Source organism: Lepisosteus platostomus, chromosome 2 (genome assembly GCF_059453375.1).
Source record: "Lepisosteus platostomus isolate fLepPlt1 chromosome 2, fLepPlt1.hap1, whole genome shotgun sequence".
Lineage (NCBI taxonomy): Eukaryota > Metazoa > Chordata > Actinopteri > Semionotiformes > Lepisosteidae > Lepisosteus > Lepisosteus platostomus.
Genome location: NC_142612.1, coordinates 33,235,313 through 33,251,348, shown reverse-complemented (window position 1 = coordinate 33,251,348; position 16,036 = coordinate 33,235,313). Strand labels below are relative to the sequence as shown.

Sequence of the window (16,036 nt, the reverse complement as noted above, 5' to 3'; positions counted from 1 at the left end):
GGCACGGAGGACAGTGACCAGATCTGAAGCAGGAAAATCAGAAGCAACAGACGGTGATAGGGAGGAGGATCAGCTGGAATACCGATCGTATTGTACACTGTCACAAGAGGGGTTCCCGTGCGGATCCTATTCCTTCTGGAGGCAGACTCTGTCCTGAGGTTCCATAGTGTAGTGCTTATCACGTCTGCTTTACACGCAGAAGGTCCTGGGTTCGATCCCCAGTGGAACCAAGATCTTTGCTCCTCCTAACCCCGTCCCACGAAAGCCATCGCGTCCTTCCTTTAACGTGATGAGTAAAATAGTAAAGATGTCTCTACCGTGAAATACTTGCAGCCTTAATGGTGTCAGAGCAAGGTGATCGCTCGGACGTGGTCTACTCCTGCCTCGTGTACGACTGCGCTTCCTAGCAAACACAAAGGGGATGCTGGTCTCCCTCAACTTTTCCACAGTTCCTGTTCATCTCCCAGAATCACCAATGCACTCACTGACTAGAACAAAACAATATCACACGAGTTCCCCTTTTATGTTCTAAGTACATCAACATTCACTATTACCCCAAGACACACAAAACCAGCATCTGCAGCCCCAAAAGATACTTCCAAGGGCCACAATGGATTCCCACGGGTCAGCAGTCCTTTTAGGTAACAAAGAGAGGGCGTTAGAAAGTCTTTGACGCTACAAAGAAGAGCAGCTGCACATAGAAGAGGGATGCCACACATCCAATTTCCCAAATCTCTCTTTGGGCTATGTGGGGAGTCCTCCTGCAGGCTGCACCACACATTCCCCTCATTTCAATAGCGGTTCGCCGGGCCAGTTTCTATGGTCCTTGCCTAGAGCTAATCAAAGTCTCTGCACAGTACCTCCATTCCACTGCCAATGGCTCGCGTGATCTGCAGTTCCTGGACCCATGGTTCCTCTCCTGTGTGGTCTCGCAGCCTGCGGTTTCCCTTGCGCTGCCTGTCCTGGGTCGAGGGCTTTGCGGAAAGAGAGAGTGCCCCTCTATTCAGGCTTCGATCTTCTTAGCCCTTCCGTTAGCCACTCCCCCCCCCACCCAGGGGGTTTTCCGCTGCTTATCAGGAGGAGGCTTGGGTCATTTGAGAACTGGGAGTATGCAGACCTCAGGTGTTATGGGCCCTATCACTTCTTTGTCTCCTGCCCCCTCCCTGTCTGCCCAAGGTGTGGTTCAAACTGGCTCAGCAGCCACTCACACCTCTGTGCCTCAGTACCTAAGCTGTGTTAATTGCTTCCTGTCAGGACGGCCAGTGTGTTCTTAACCTGTTGCTGATTGTGCCCTGTTCGTCGTCTGCATGAGGCGATCGGCAGTGCTCGCGGAACAAAAGAGAAGGGGGCGCTTTTAGGGCTTGGCGGTTGTGCTTCGACCAAAGCCATCCTCTGAGCACCTTAGAAGACTCTCAGACGCATCCATTACACACCATAAGGAGAAACACGTTCCCCAGCAGAGGGATGACACTTCTACTTGAAATGCGAGCTCTTTCAGAAAGAACAAGCACAATATAAATTAGTGCAAGAGTCGACTCTGGTGGGACTCGAACCCACAACCTTTGAATGCCTTCACATACTCCACGTCTAGAAGTCCAATGCGCTATCCGTTGCGCCACAGAGCCACTGTGCACCTGACCTTTCACCCGAACCTTTAACCCTACCGTTCTGTGACATCACCAGTTACTTCGGAATTCTACACATTCCTGTATCCACGGCACGGAGGACAGTGACCAGATCTGAAGCAGGAAAATCAGAAGCAACAGACGGTGATAGGGAGGAGGATCAGCTGGAATACCGATCGTATTGTACACTGTCACAAGAGGGGTTCCCGTGCGGATCCTATTCCTTCTGGAGGCAGACTCTGTCCTGAGGTTCCATAGTGTAGTGCTTATCACGTCTGCTTTACACGCAGAAGGTCCTGGGTTCGATCCCCAGTGGAACCAAGATCTTTGCTCCTCCTAACCCCGTCCCACGAAAGCCATCGCGTCCTTCCTTTAACGTGATGAGTAAAATAGTAAAGATGTCTCTACCGTGAAATACTTGCAGCCTTAATGGTGTCAGAGCAAGGTGATCGCTCGGACGTGGTCTACTCCTGCCTCGTGTACGACTGCGCTTCCTAGCAAACACAAAGGGGATGCTGGTCTCTCTCAACTTTTCCACAGTTCCTGTTCATCTCCCAGAATCACCAATGCACTCACTGACTAGAACAAAACAATATCACACGAGTTCCCCTTTTATGTTCTAAGTACATCAACATTCACTATTACCCCAAGACACACAAAACCAGCATCTGCAGCCCCAAAAGATACTTCCAAGGGCCACAATGGATTCCCACGGGTCAGCAGTCCTTTTAGGTAACAAAGAGAGGGCTTTAGAAAGTTTTTGACGCTACAAAGAAGAGCAGCTGCACATAGAAGAGGGATGCCACACATCCAATTTCCCAAATCTCTCTTTGGGCTATGTGGGGAGTCCTCCTGCAGGCTGCACCACACATTCCCCTCATTTCAATAGCGGTTCACCGGGCCAGTTTCTATGGTCCTTGCCTAGAGCTAATCAAAGTCTCTGCACAGTACCTCCATTCCACTGCCAATGGCTCGCGTGATCTGCAGTTCCTGGACCCATGGTTCCTCTCCTGTGTGGTTTCGCAGCCAGCGGTTTCCCTTGCGCTGCCTGTCCTGGGTCGAGGGCTTTGCGGAAAGAGAGAGTGCCCCTCTATTCAGGCTTCGATCTTCTTAGCCCTTCCGTTAGCCACTCCCCCCCCCCACCCAGGGGGTTTTCCGCTGCTTATCAGGAGGAGGCTTGGGTCGTTTGAGAATTGGGAGTATGCAGACCTCAGGTGTTATGGGCCCTATCACTTCTTTGTTTCCTGCCCCCTCCCTCTCTGCCCAAGGTGTGGTTCAAACTGGCTCAGCAGCCACTCACACCTCTGTGCCTCAGTACCTAAGCTGTGTTAATTGCTTCCTGTCAGGACGGCCAGTGTGTTCTTAACCTGTTGCTGATTGTGCCCTGTTCGTCGTCTGCATGAGGCGATCGGCAGTGCTCGCGGAACAAAAGAGAAGGGGGCGCTTTTAGGGCTTGGCGGTTGTGCTTCGACCAAAGCCATCTTCTGAGCACCTTAGAAGACTCTCAGACGCATCCAGTACACACCATAAGGAGAAACACGTTCCGCAGCAGAGGGATGACACTTCTACTTGAAATGCGAGCTCTTTCAGAAAGAACAAGCACAATATAAATTAGTGCAAGAGTCGACTCTGGTGGGACTCGAACCCACAACCTTTGAATGCCTTCACATACTCCACGTCTAGAAGTCCAATGCGCTATCCGTTGCGCCACAGAGCCACTGTGCACCTGACCTTTCACCCGAACCTTTAACCCTACCGTTCTGTGACATCACCAGTTACTTCGGAATTCTACACATTCCTGTATCCACGGCACGGAGGACAGTGACCAGATCTGAAGCAGGAAAATCAGAAGCAACAGACGGTGATAGGGAGGAGGATCAGCTGGAATACCGATCGTATTGTACACTGTCACAAGAGGGGTTCCCGTGCGGATCCTATTCCTTCTGGAGGCAGACTCTGTCCTGAGGTTCCATAGTGTAGTGCTTATCACGTCTGCTTTACACGCAGAAGGTCCTGGGTTCGTTCCCCAGTGGAACCAAGATCTTTGCTCCTCCTAACCCCGTCCCACGAAAGCCATCGCGTCCTTCCTTTAACGTGATGAGTAAAATAGTAAAGATGTCTCTACCGTGAAATACTTGCAGCCTTAATGGTGTCAGAGCAAGGTGATCGCTCGGACGTGGTCTACTCCTGCCTCGTGTACGACTGCGCTTCCTAGCAAACACAAAGGGGATGCTGGTCTCCCTCAACTTTTCCACAGTTCCTGTTCATCTCCCAGAATCACCAATGCACTCACTGACTAGAACAAAACAATATCACACGAGTTCCCCTTTTATGTTCTAAGTACATCAACATTCACTATTACCCCAAGACACACAAAACCAGCATCTGCAGCCCCAAAAGATACTTCCAAGGGCCACAATGGATTCCCACGGGTCAGCAGTCCTTTTAGGTAACAAAGAGAGGGCGTTAGAAAGTCTTTGACGCTACAAAGAAGAGCAGCTGCACATAGAAGAGGGATGCCACACATCCAATTTCCCAAATCTCTCTTTGGGCTATGTGGGGAGTCCTCCTGCAGGCTGCACCACACATTCCCCTCATTTCAATAGCGGTTCGCCAGGCCAGTTTCTATGGTCCTTGCCTAGAGCTAATCAAAGTCTCTGCAGGGTCAGCAGTCCTTTTCGGTAACAAAGAGAGGGCGTTAGAAAGTCTTTGACGCTACAAAGAAGAGCAGCTACACATTGAAGAGCCCTATCAATTCTTTGTTTCCTGACAACTCCCCCTCTGCCCAAGGTGTGGTTCATTCTGGCTCAGCAGCCACTAGCACCTCTGTGCCTCAGTACCTAAGGTGTGTAAATTGCTTCCTATCAGGATGGTCAGTTTGTTCTTGACCTGTTTCTAATTGTGCCCTGCTGATTTTTTTTGTCTGCATCAGAAAACTTGAAGTGTAAAATCTTGGGGTGGAGGCATACATTTCACAATCATGGGTACTAACGCAACTTAATTAATCACAGCCTGTTCCTCCTTCTATAGTTTGCATTCTGTGACAATCTCAAATTCAAGCCACAGAGCTGTCTAAACCTTTACTCAGTGCGGTATGAGGTTTGATGTCATCTGTATTGACGGGAAACTGTATTTTAAGGCCCACTGCCTAATGCCCTTACATTTCACTTAGGCGCTCATTAGTGATTGCGGAAAAAAAGAGAAGAAGGCACTTTTAGGGCTGGGGTCTTGGGTTTGCGCAGCCGAGTGGATTTTTAGGTTTCAGGGGGGTGGGTTCGAATTCCTCCGGTTCCAGAGCGCATTGCATAGCATAGGATGTGTTTTAAAGCAACATCATAGCAAGATATCAGGAACAAGAGAGGCACGTAGAATCTTCTAAAAGGAGGGCTTCTACACCAGGGAGGCTTTGCGTTTCTTAGGTCTTTCAGACTCTTCTGGGCATTTTCTAAACTGCTGGTTAGATGACGCGAACAAGCTATCTAATCACCAGGACTGATCCGCTCAAACGCCAAAGTAGTGCATGGTAGTAGGTGATGGGGCAGAGAAGAAAAAAAGAACACTCCACAAAACTAAGCAGTCAGTAAAACAGTTTTTATTTGATTTCAGTTTGCCTCCCGACCTTTCTCTATTATGTCTTTAAATAAAATAAATGCAGTCTGACTATACCACCCTCAATACAGGTGAGGTAACTTTTTCTTATAATGCTCAGGTTCTTTTACTCCGCTGACCCATACTAATTCACAGGCAAGACACCAACTTGACTTAATCAGACATGTACTCAATTCAGATACACCAAACAACTCCAGCTTAGACTAAGAAGCCAATGCTTAAAATAAGATAGCGAAACAATCCACTTGCTCCTGAAGGACTGAATGCGTCGACCAAATCCATTTGTTGAGCACCTTAGAAGACGCATCAAGTGCACACCATAAGGAAAAAGGCAAGTAACAGCAGAGAGGTAACACTTCTACTTGAAATACAAGCTCTTTAAGAAGAGCAAAGACACTGCAAGTTAGTGCAGAAAGTAACCCTTGGGGGATTTGAACCCACAATCTTTAGATGCCTTTTTATATCAATTTTCAGAAATCTAATGAGCTATTCATTGCACTGCAGAGCAATGCCCTTCCTTGTTTTTCACCTGACCTTTTAACCTTACAATTCTGTGACGTCACCAGTTACTTTAGAATTCTGTAAGCAGTTTTAATGTCTGCTTTTGACGCAGAAGAGCCTGTTCAATCCCTGGTGTGAGCATGTTTGTTGCTCGTCTTAACATTTTAATTCCTTTTTCATCTCCACTGTCCAATCACATTACATCACAATCAGATGCTGATTAGTTCTTGAATAAAAAGATAAGAAGGCACTTTCATGAGTGTACCGCAGGGTTAGTGTGGCCCAGTGGTCAAGTTTGCTAGTTTTGATGCTTTAGTTCCTTCAAGTTAATGGGTTGGAATCCAACCAATGCCAAAGCACATTGCAATGCAAAGAAGCATTTTAATGACACTGTGCAGAAATCTTATGAAAACAGAAAAAAGCCTGAAAGAAAGAAATCTTTTACACTCGTGAAAGCATGCAAATTTTGCATTTGTTAGATTACACATGTAATAATAATAATTCCTTATACGTATATAGCGCTTTTCTGGACACTCCACTCAAAGTGCTTTACAGGTATTGGGGATGCCCCTCCACCAATGTGCAGCATCCACCTGGATGATGTGACCGCAGCCATAGAGCACCAGAACGCTCCCCACACATCAGCTATCAGTGGGGAGGAGAACAGAGTGATGAAGCCAATTCATAGATGGGGATTCTTAGTGGGCCATGATTGGTAAAGGCCAATGGGACGCAGGAGTTCCACCCCTATTCTTTTCAAGAAAAGCCCCAGGATTTTTAATGACCACTGAGAGGCAGGACCTTGACTTTACAACTAGTCTAAAGAACAGCGCCATTTTACAGTATAGTATCCCGCTCACTATACTGGGCCATTAGGACCCACACAGATCGCAGGGTGAGCACCCCCCCGCTAGCCACACTAAAACCTATTCCAACAGCAACTAGCTTTTTCCAGGAAGTCCCCCATTCAAATACTGACTGCCATTTGGGTTGCCATTTGTGAGATGCAGGGTGATATGGCTTCTGGCGTTTACAGTACTCTATATAACTCTTCAAGGCTTTTAAAACATCTTGAACAAATTTTCTCATCACCAGAAATTATGCTTTCAAACACAGTTAGTATTGGAAGGTTGTATTTGCTCCTAACAAGTTCCAGATTTTCCAATTTCCTATGACAAAAGTTTAAGAGAGATTATCGCTCTCTACAGACAACAAAAAAAAAACACAAGAAACACAAGGGACATGTGTATGTATTGTGAGTCCAAGTTGGGCAGCACACGCTTAAGGGTCTTTGCTGCAAGTGGATCCCCAATGTCACCACACACCTTTCAGACCACTGGGCAAATTTTCTGCTCTACCATTGGAGCTAATTCTTCTTTTCATGTACTCTCCTCTGAGAGTAGTGCTGTATATGGCCCCCTCCGGGCCTCTCTTCCATAGTAATACACTAAATGAGAGCCTTTTGGACTTTTTTACCTGCCTTGTTATTGTTTTTGACACATTCCATCTAAATAACAGCTCAGCTGAGGGTCTCTAACCCCTATTATTTGCAGTTCCCAAAGCCCAGAGACCAGTCCGCCCAAGCTACACAACCCTTGACCAGTCCCCTGTACCAGTTCCACTCACAGACTGTTTTGTCACTGTCTCAGCCCTGGCCTGTTACATGGACTTAGGTCATCATGGTATTGACAGATGCCTTATGGGAATAGGAGTTCCACTGCTACTAAGTCCCTCATGGGTAGTATCAGTGCCAGGATACCCTTCAATTTTGTGTCAGTTTTACAATATCTGTGCTGGTGTGACAGATGCACACCAAGCTCTGTCAGTGTCCAGGTTCTACAGTGTCCTCACTGCCATAGCATCCACAGGCTAGGACTCTGGTACCTTCTGGTATCTCCAGAACCATAGCACACAATTTACAGACTTCTGAGCCTTGGCTCGGCAAAGTCTTTACCTTTTGTAGTACATACCCACCTCTCTTGGTCTTTGACCTGAGTTTAACAAAAAAGTTTCAAGGAGAAATTCTTATATGCTACAAAGTCCTATCTGTTCTGTTCTATATCATGTCCTATAAAAGAAAATCCAACATGTTTCACCATTTCCAAATCTGTTTAGTCTTGTTATCTAGGTATGCTTCCTTCTGTCTCCCTGAGGAAGAAAGGCAGCACAGTCCTTCGGTTGTCTGGAACATCCTTTTCAGTCTCCAGAGTCCTACACAACTTGTTCTTTTGTACTCCGTGGATAAGCGCTACAAAAATACAGGATAGAAAAAGAAAAGAGCCCCCATGTCTCCTTGCTCCAACCTCTGAAATCTACTCTTCAGTGGCCAAAGCTTATATATCCCCTCTCAAACCAGAACTCTAGGGTTTGAATAAGTGGCCAGGGTCTCAAGGTGATCACAACAGGTAAGGAGTAAAGGGGAGACAGGCATCTTTCAAACCAAATAACTGTTAATGATCAGGAGGCACAGAGCATTGTCCCAGCTTCTCCAGGATAATCAGGTAGGATGCCTGGAAGGAGGTATCAATGAAATACTGATCACACTGTACACTGCCTCACTACGTTAGTGCATTGTAATGTGCAGGGCAATATGTACAAATTGCAAATACCTAATAATGAATTATCTGATTACAAATATTGACAGTACTATAGCAATGCACTGTAATATTGGTTGAAATCATAAGTGACAACAAAGGCAAACGCTGAGCTTGGATGAAAAGTGGACTGTGGAAAAAATGTTTACCCCAGTCTAAGTAGGCATGAGAAGTTCAGTAAAGTCAGTTTACTCTGATAATATACACAATATGTGGTGACAGTAGCCCATGCAGCAGGAAGTGAATGTGTCAAACCAGTTTCTTAGTATCTGAGAAGAACAGACAATGCTCTTCTGGATCTGAAGAGGTTTGTCTAAATGTAGGAGAGCTGAAGAGCCTTGATAGTTGTAACAGTTTATTAAGTATAGTTGTATAGCTATAGTTGTTGTTAAGGATTGTTGTAACAGTTTGTTAAGCACTGGAAGTCTCAGGACATTCAAAGACATGACAGAGAACTAGTGTTTAAAGGTTTTATGCTTCTCTGCAACTTTGAACCTGGTGATTTGTGGTAAGCTTCCCCACGTTGTCTGAGAGATCAAAATAATGTGTTAACATAAACACTCAAACACACACTTAGATCCTCTTCTTGCTCTAAGCTTCCCCATTTGTTCTTAAAGTTTGTGTTTTCTACTGTCGTGGAATTTTATCGAAGAGCCAGGAGAGGTATTCTCATTCACTCAGTAAGGTCTTTATTCATATTGCAATATGGGAAAAAGGCATAACCCGTCTGTGCAGAGAAGTGAAAGCTGATTCAAAAGCAAGCAGGGAGAGCCCTTGTTTTATATATTTTTTAAGCTGATGCAACACTTCAAGGACAGGCAAAGCAGTAATTTTCCATTCCTTATAGGTTTCTGCTTTAAGCAAAAAAGAGAAGCTATTCAAATAGTTTCTCATACTCCCTTCTTCAAGCAGCAGAGATAAACATTATTAAAACATCCCGTGCCCTTGACGTGTTGGGTGCTTTCACACTTTGTTCTAAGTATCCAGCTGCTTCTGCAGCACAGCTCTGTCCGTAAACAACATTTTTAGGATAAAACACCTTTTTCAGTAACTTTCCATTACACTACCTACAGAACTAAGTGCATTTGTCTATACTAACAATAATCTGTCAGGTGTTTGACCAGTCTTGAATTTTATCAAAAAAAAATATTTTCATTTGCCGCTTCTGTGGTCTATGCAAATCCTCTTAATCAGGTGTCATCTGAAAAGTTGACTAGTTTAATAACTATCCATATCCATATCAAAATCCATATCTTTGGCATACATTAGGAATTAGCAGAGGTCTTTGTACATATCCCTGTGGTACATATCCCTCACCCCAATTTGAGCATTCTTCATTTATCTTTTTCCTTTATCTACATCTCCTGGTTTCGATTTCAGTCAATTTTTTGTGTGTCATTGGAGGAAAGCCTCAGTTGATGCATTTAACTATGACTAAACTTTTGGGAATAATTTCATTCCATTCATATATTTTTATTTACAGAATCAGGTACACACAGAGAGTAGAGTACTTTACTTTATAAGAGTATAAACTTATTTTTCGTATGAGAAAATGCAATCTGCTATAGAGTAATTTATTTGGTTACTATGAACCAAAAGACAATACAGTAAATCCTAAAATCTTACAAATGCTTATATTAAATGAGGCAATAAAAAACAGAAAGCAAGACTGTTATGACCCCAAGTGTCTAGGGGTAAAGGGGTGTAACATTTAGGATGGATTTGGATGCAGGTGGATTTCTGGTGAGGGACTTAGCAAGCGTGACAACAAGTTTGGTGCAAAAAGGATTTATTTTAAAGTGAATACGTGAGTGGTATGTAATAGGACACAATAACACACAGGGAAAGGGAACTAGCATGGTGCAAAGAAAAGAAAATAACAAACAAAATGGAGCTGGCTAATAAAATGAGGGGAAGCTGACCTAACTACAAAACAAAACCCGAAGCACTCGGTCTTCTGTGTCTTCTAACACCCTAGCTAAACCTTCAGTAACTACTCAAAACCATACAAGACAAAAGGCACTCACCCTCCCTAAATTAGTGTTACTAATACAAAGATCAACTACATGTGTACAATGTACCAAACAACCTAAACTAACCCTTAACACAAAAGTTCACACAAATACACAAGTGACTATGAATATAAATAAGTGAAAACAAAAGAAGACACAAGGTATAGGGTACAAAGGAGCACAGAGGTTGATATAACACGTTTGGACAAGGTAATGGCGAAATAAAGGAAAATACAAACAAAAGTACAAAGAGACAAATACAAACCAACAAAGCTGAAGCTATACGAAAACACACACACACAAAGCGAAAGGAACGAAAACGGAGAAGCAAAGCCGAAGCAATACACATAATCACAAATACAAATTGCTATCCCAATATGTTCGGTAGGTATTGTAAATGCAAATGGTTGGTGTATGTGACTCTCTTTTCGTTCTCAGTAAATAAAATTTACTGTAGTAAACATGTGACCATCTTACAACAAAATCATAGTTGGTGTTCAACACAGTAACCATAACATTTAGAAACCGTTCACTTTTAATGCATTTCAGAAATTAAAAGTCACTGCAGAAACTTTGACGTCTTGCCTGTTCTTGGCATCTTCTTCCTTTAATTTTTTCTTCTGCTGTAAAATGCTGCTCAATTGGATTTTAATCTGGAGATCGACTTGGCCAGTCTAAGACATTCTAACATTTTTTCTGATAATATATAATATAATGTTTTTTAGCTCAAGAGAGCCATGTATGATATTATCTCCTCTTTGCCTCTCAGGTGAGCCAGTGTTTTTGGAAGATTTGCAATTTCTTTTTTCTCCACACCCTAACTTCTCCATCACTTTGGTAGAGGTCTATCTTGGTCTCATATGTCCATTAAACATTATTCCAATGTTTTGTCTTAGTGTTTCCAACCAATCAGTACTACCGTAATAGGTTTAAATCATGTGATATATCCTTCTGCTGTCTTACTTTTCTAGGAACTTTGGTTTTAATAATATTAACTTTTATCTATAAAGCGACTTTCCAAACTCAAAGATGCTGTACATACTGAGTAAAGAAAAAGACAAAAAAAGTACCAAAGAAATAAATAAACAAGAGCATACAGGTTTTTATTGATGTGAGCGATCGGACGTAAACCTGGAATGTGTTGATGAGCTGCTGAGGAGGCAGCTTCAATTCGAAAGAAACTAACAGAATTTCTCAACAGCAAATCCAGACTTTGCAAGAGCTTCATTTAGATTATAGGAAAAACAGTTACGTTACATTACAGAACTTTTCTATTAGCAAAAAGAGGATCAGTGGGAGATGCTCCTTGAAAGATGAGAGGCTGAAGATAATGGAGTAGAGGTCCTTAAGGGCTGATGTAGAAAAGGCTTAAATTGGTCATACCCAGATCTTATTTTACATTAATTTTACATTTGAGAAGAGGTGGAAGGATGGAAAACATTTTAAGGAAGTCCAGTAGGAACTGAGGGTGTGAGGTGCAAATATAGATAGAGTAGTATTTTACATCAGCTGGAGGTGATACAGGGGAATACAAGATCTGAATAAGGAGGACCTGGATGGGGATCTTGTTAGAATCCAGGGATAATATCCTAAACTTTGAAAACATGAAAGAGAAATCAGAAATATTATTGAAATTACATACAGGGATGTGAGCTGCACCAATTAGAAATTATTCTTAAGAGAAAGCCTTTGGGATGACTGAGGAGTTTCATGATAAGTTTAGAAGATGTTTCTTTGTAAAGTATAAATGGCAACATTATATGAATTAATAAGCATTCATTGTTTCCAATTGTGGCCCCAAAAGAAGCATCTATGAAAACTGGAAACTGAATAAAGAGGAGCAATGATAAGAAGGAGAGAGCTGCAGCTGTAAAAAACTTTTCGGAAAGAAGATTCATCATAAAAAACAACTCATTCCATTTTTTAAACTAAGCACCACCACCAAGTTTTACCTCAAATTGCAAAGTAGGAGTGGGGTAAGGATCACACTAATGATGCAAGTTTGAGAAGATGTGAACTAAAAGGTATAGCCTGCATGGCATAGTTTAGGTGGCCCAGCAGAGACAGAAGTTCCTTACGTGCAAAATGTAACTGTCAGCAAGGTGGGAAAATACAATGGGATGCAGTCACGTGGAAGGTAGGATACCAGTCAGAGCTGGGGCTGAAGTGATGGCATCAGGAGCAGCAGGGGCTCTTTTTGAACTTTTCTGCGTGGCCCGATGAATGTGAGGAGAGGCTCAGTCGGTCAGCAGGTCGACTCTTTGTACCTGATTAGATGACATCATCAGGTGATGCATACGTTTACTGGAACCCCAGGATTTGTTTGTTGGACACCTTTGATAGGTAAAAAGCTGCAACTCTCCTAGTTGTATATCGTGAACAGATTTTGGTTTAAAGGAGAGTATGATGAGGGTTTTGCTAAATCCAGTTAACAAAGGCAGGAAAGGTCTCATCCACTTTAATACATGATCTGCAAACGTCACAGTACGTTTGTGTTCGTCCAGAGCAGCCTGAGTTTGAGAAATAAAAGAAGGGCTGTGAGGCTGGATTTTTTTATGGTGACTGGATGACAATGGCAAATTCCGGTCTTTGGAAAGGTATGGAATCTTTGAAAGTGACTGGGGGATAAGGCTGGATGAGGTTAAAAAACGAATGACTGAGATGGCAAAACAGCAGATGAAGCACCTGCAGGTACAGGGAAAACGTGGATTATGATTGAGATCCAAAAATATTCATTGGAACAGCAAGCTGGAATATCCATTGCAAAGTGAAAATAAACAGCAGTATTAATTAAGGTAGGGAAAAACAGAGTTGCAGAAAGATGTATCTCAATGAGAGAAGGGGATCGTGTACAGTATTTCTAGTATTTTAGCTGAGATGATGTCACGAGTGATTGTGAATGACTGGCAGCTGAGACTGAATTGGTGCTACAGCTATTTAATAGCTCTGAATTTTAAATGTATTTGCATCTTTCGATACTGTGTTGATGATTAAAATACTGAAGGAATGGAAATGGTTATAATCCCTCCCGAACTTTCATTATAAACTCCATTTACTGATACAACCTTGTTCTTTTGGTCCCAGCAGTTAACCCATTTCCTGTCACCATTTACCAAAGGGACACAAACCCACCTAGTGCACAGATGAAGAGCTCTGGTAACTCCTTTGTAAGCTGAGGGTCTGAGTCAAAAAGCCAAAGAACTCAATGGTCATTGATTATTAATTTGGCTCAAGCTTTTATCAAAAGTGACTTCATATGCACAGTCTGCAACTGTACTGTAAGCAACTGTGTTGCTAAAGGGTACAACAGTAATGCTCCTCCTGTGATCTGAACCCACAACTTACCAGTTATTAGTCCATTGCATGGATTATTAGTTCAGTCCTGCATAGATGGTGCTACAGCTATTTAATAGCTCTGAATTTTAAATGTATTTGCATCTTTCGATACTGTGTTGATGATTAAAATACTGAAGGAATGGAAATCTAAAAGATTTTAATTCATTAACAGTCAGTTTAATGCCCTGCCACATGCTAGTGAAGTAATCAACAATGCTCAGTCTTAGTTGCAGTAAAATACTGCAGGGCTGGATGCTATCATATGCTAAAGAGGTGCTCTAAGCAGTAATCATTCACTTTGACATTAAACAGCTTTCACTGTTTATTTTCAGCTTCTGTGTGTTATGTCAGATAATAATCAACTGTTTCCATATAGTTCAGATGGTAGTATAATGATTTACACCTTAACAGCACTTAGTGCCGAAAACCACAACTTCCTGCAGTGACTATGGTTTTACTTTTGAAAGGTTAAATGGTATCAAGGCAGGAACTCAATTCACTATTTGCAACGGATTACTTTTAACAGGAGTGGAATTTGGAAGAAACACGGTGCTGTTAGCTTGTACACCACAACAGCCTTAGTTTGTGACTAAGAACCAAATTCAGGCTCAGAGTTCTCACTGATCTGCTATCACGTTTCTTGTGCCTCAATGGATTAATTACTGGTTATTTGACTCACATGTTCCAAGAGTCTGACTTTTAGACTTTGAAGAACACAAAACTAACGTTGTATTCTCTTTTTCACGCAAGAAGTTTCAACTAACAAATATGAATAATTGTAAAGGTTGGAATTTTACATTTAAATGAAATATTACATTTGTGATACTGAACATTATCATTGTGAGACAGGTCATGGTCAGAACTCTTTAGCCAATATCTGTTTTAGTCTTAAAGTAGGAGTTATCTAACTGTCACGATTATAGTCCTCCCTCCTTAAGGGTGCTCCAGCCCTTTCACTTAAGACTTTATTCTGTGCACCTGATTCCTATTCCCAGCCCACCTTAAAAGCCAGGCGCTGACGCTCATCCGGGCTCTGCATCTGATTTCCGTATCGTGCGAGTCCGGGACCTGGAAGCGCCTGGTCCCGTTAAGGTTTTAATCTCGGTTCCCGTTCCTGTTCCCTGTCCGCCGGTTCCGACCCGGCCTCTGGTTTTAATTCCGCGTTTTGATGGATCTCCTGGTTTTGGACTTACCCTTGCGTTTTGGATTCTCTCTAAGGGCTACTCTTTTGGATTGTTCGCCTCGGCCACACCTCCCCCGTGCACCAGCGCACCTTGGACACGCCCCCCTGTCTTCAGCCCCGTATTCCTGCATGACGTTTCCCCAGTGTTTCCCCACTTCTTCGGATTGTGTTGTCCACATAGGGTCCGGAAAGAACTGTCCATTACACTAACTTGTGCATAAACTTTGGGACACCACATTGCTCAATCAGCTCAGACTGCTTTTTAGGAACTTTGCTATCACAGCTCACCAAAGATATGAAAAGGATCCTTTAAACCATAGTTGTATAATGTCTTTATGACCTTTATAAATGTTGATTTCCAAAGCATTCTAATTTGACACTTCTGCTGAATATTTGCCTCTAGATCAGGTCAGGGATTTGCAAAACACATTGAATATTGTTACAGGCTAAGGTAGTGAAAATGGAGGTGTCTCTAGGAGTCTAGACACAGTGGGTAATACCTACTGTAACCTAGTGTTGCTCCACTTCCACTTCTATTTTCCAGAGCTTCAAACCAAGAGATGTTTACTTAGTTGTGCTCAGTGTGAGACATACCGGTCAAAATAATCTTCTGGTTTACCTTAGTTATTTAAGTTCTGGGTAAATGGTTAAGTGTCAACCAACATTCCAGACATATGAGATCAGATCAAGACAGAGAAAGGAGGGAAAAAAGAGAAGACCATGAGGGAAATACAGACTGCAAGAGAGAGATGAGACAAGAGCAGACAGAACTTAAAGCATGTGCCAGGCAAAAGTTCTTCGTTCGACAACATCCAAAAACACCCAATTGAAACAAAGTATTTGAATCTTACTAAAGAGAGTTACTGTAGCTATGCTGTAATTTGTAGGGAACTTGGTGTTCCTGAGTGAAGAATTTGTCAGTTTAGAACTGCCACTCCTGCTTAGTGGGTGCATTTTAGAATAGGGAGATAGGCTCTGGGATATAATTTTGTGGTGTCTGGATTAGAGAAAGACAGATTTAACTGTAGGTTATATTCTATTTAGTTTAGAAGTCAGTCTTGGGTGCCAACAGAAAACCTCTCCTGCGCATAGTCACTGTCTTGACCCTTCTCAAGAGTTCACCTCATTTAGTCTTCCTCACTAGCAGTCAAGTGCCTGATTGATCTGCCACTTCAT

At 42.9% G+C, this 16,036-nt stretch overlaps 5 non-coding genes across 5 annotated transcripts; 3 read left to right on the top strand and 2 right to left on the bottom strand.

Moving 5' to 3' along the window:
- Positions 1-157: 157 nt before the first annotated feature.
- trnav-uac (transfer RNA valine (anticodon UAC)) lies at positions 158-230 on the top strand. Its single transcript has one exon. It is a non-coding gene; the product is annotated as a tRNA-Val (tRNA).
- Positions 231-1,532: 1,302 nt separating this feature from the next.
- On the bottom strand, positions 1,533-1,625 carry trnar-ucu (transfer RNA arginine (anticodon UCU)). Its single transcript has 2 exons — positions 1,589-1,625; positions 1,533-1,568 (listed from the first exon to the last, which is right to left on the bottom strand). It is a non-coding gene; the product is annotated as a tRNA-Arg (tRNA).
- Positions 1,626-1,873: 248 nt separating this feature from the next.
- trnav-uac (transfer RNA valine (anticodon UAC)) lies at positions 1,874-1,946 on the top strand. Its single transcript has one exon. It is a non-coding gene; the product is annotated as a tRNA-Val (tRNA).
- A 1,303-nt stretch (positions 1,947-3,249) lies between these two features.
- Positions 3,250-3,342, bottom strand: trnar-ucu (transfer RNA arginine (anticodon UCU)). The gene is made up of 2 exons: positions 3,306-3,342; positions 3,250-3,285 (listed from the first exon to the last, which is right to left on the bottom strand). It is a non-coding gene; the product is annotated as a tRNA-Arg (tRNA).
- Positions 3,343-3,590: 248 nt separating this feature from the next.
- On the top strand, positions 3,591-3,663 carry trnav-uac (transfer RNA valine (anticodon UAC)). Its single transcript has one exon. It is a non-coding gene; the product is annotated as a tRNA-Val (tRNA).
- The last annotated feature ends 12,373 nt before the right edge of the window (positions 3,664-16,036 follow it).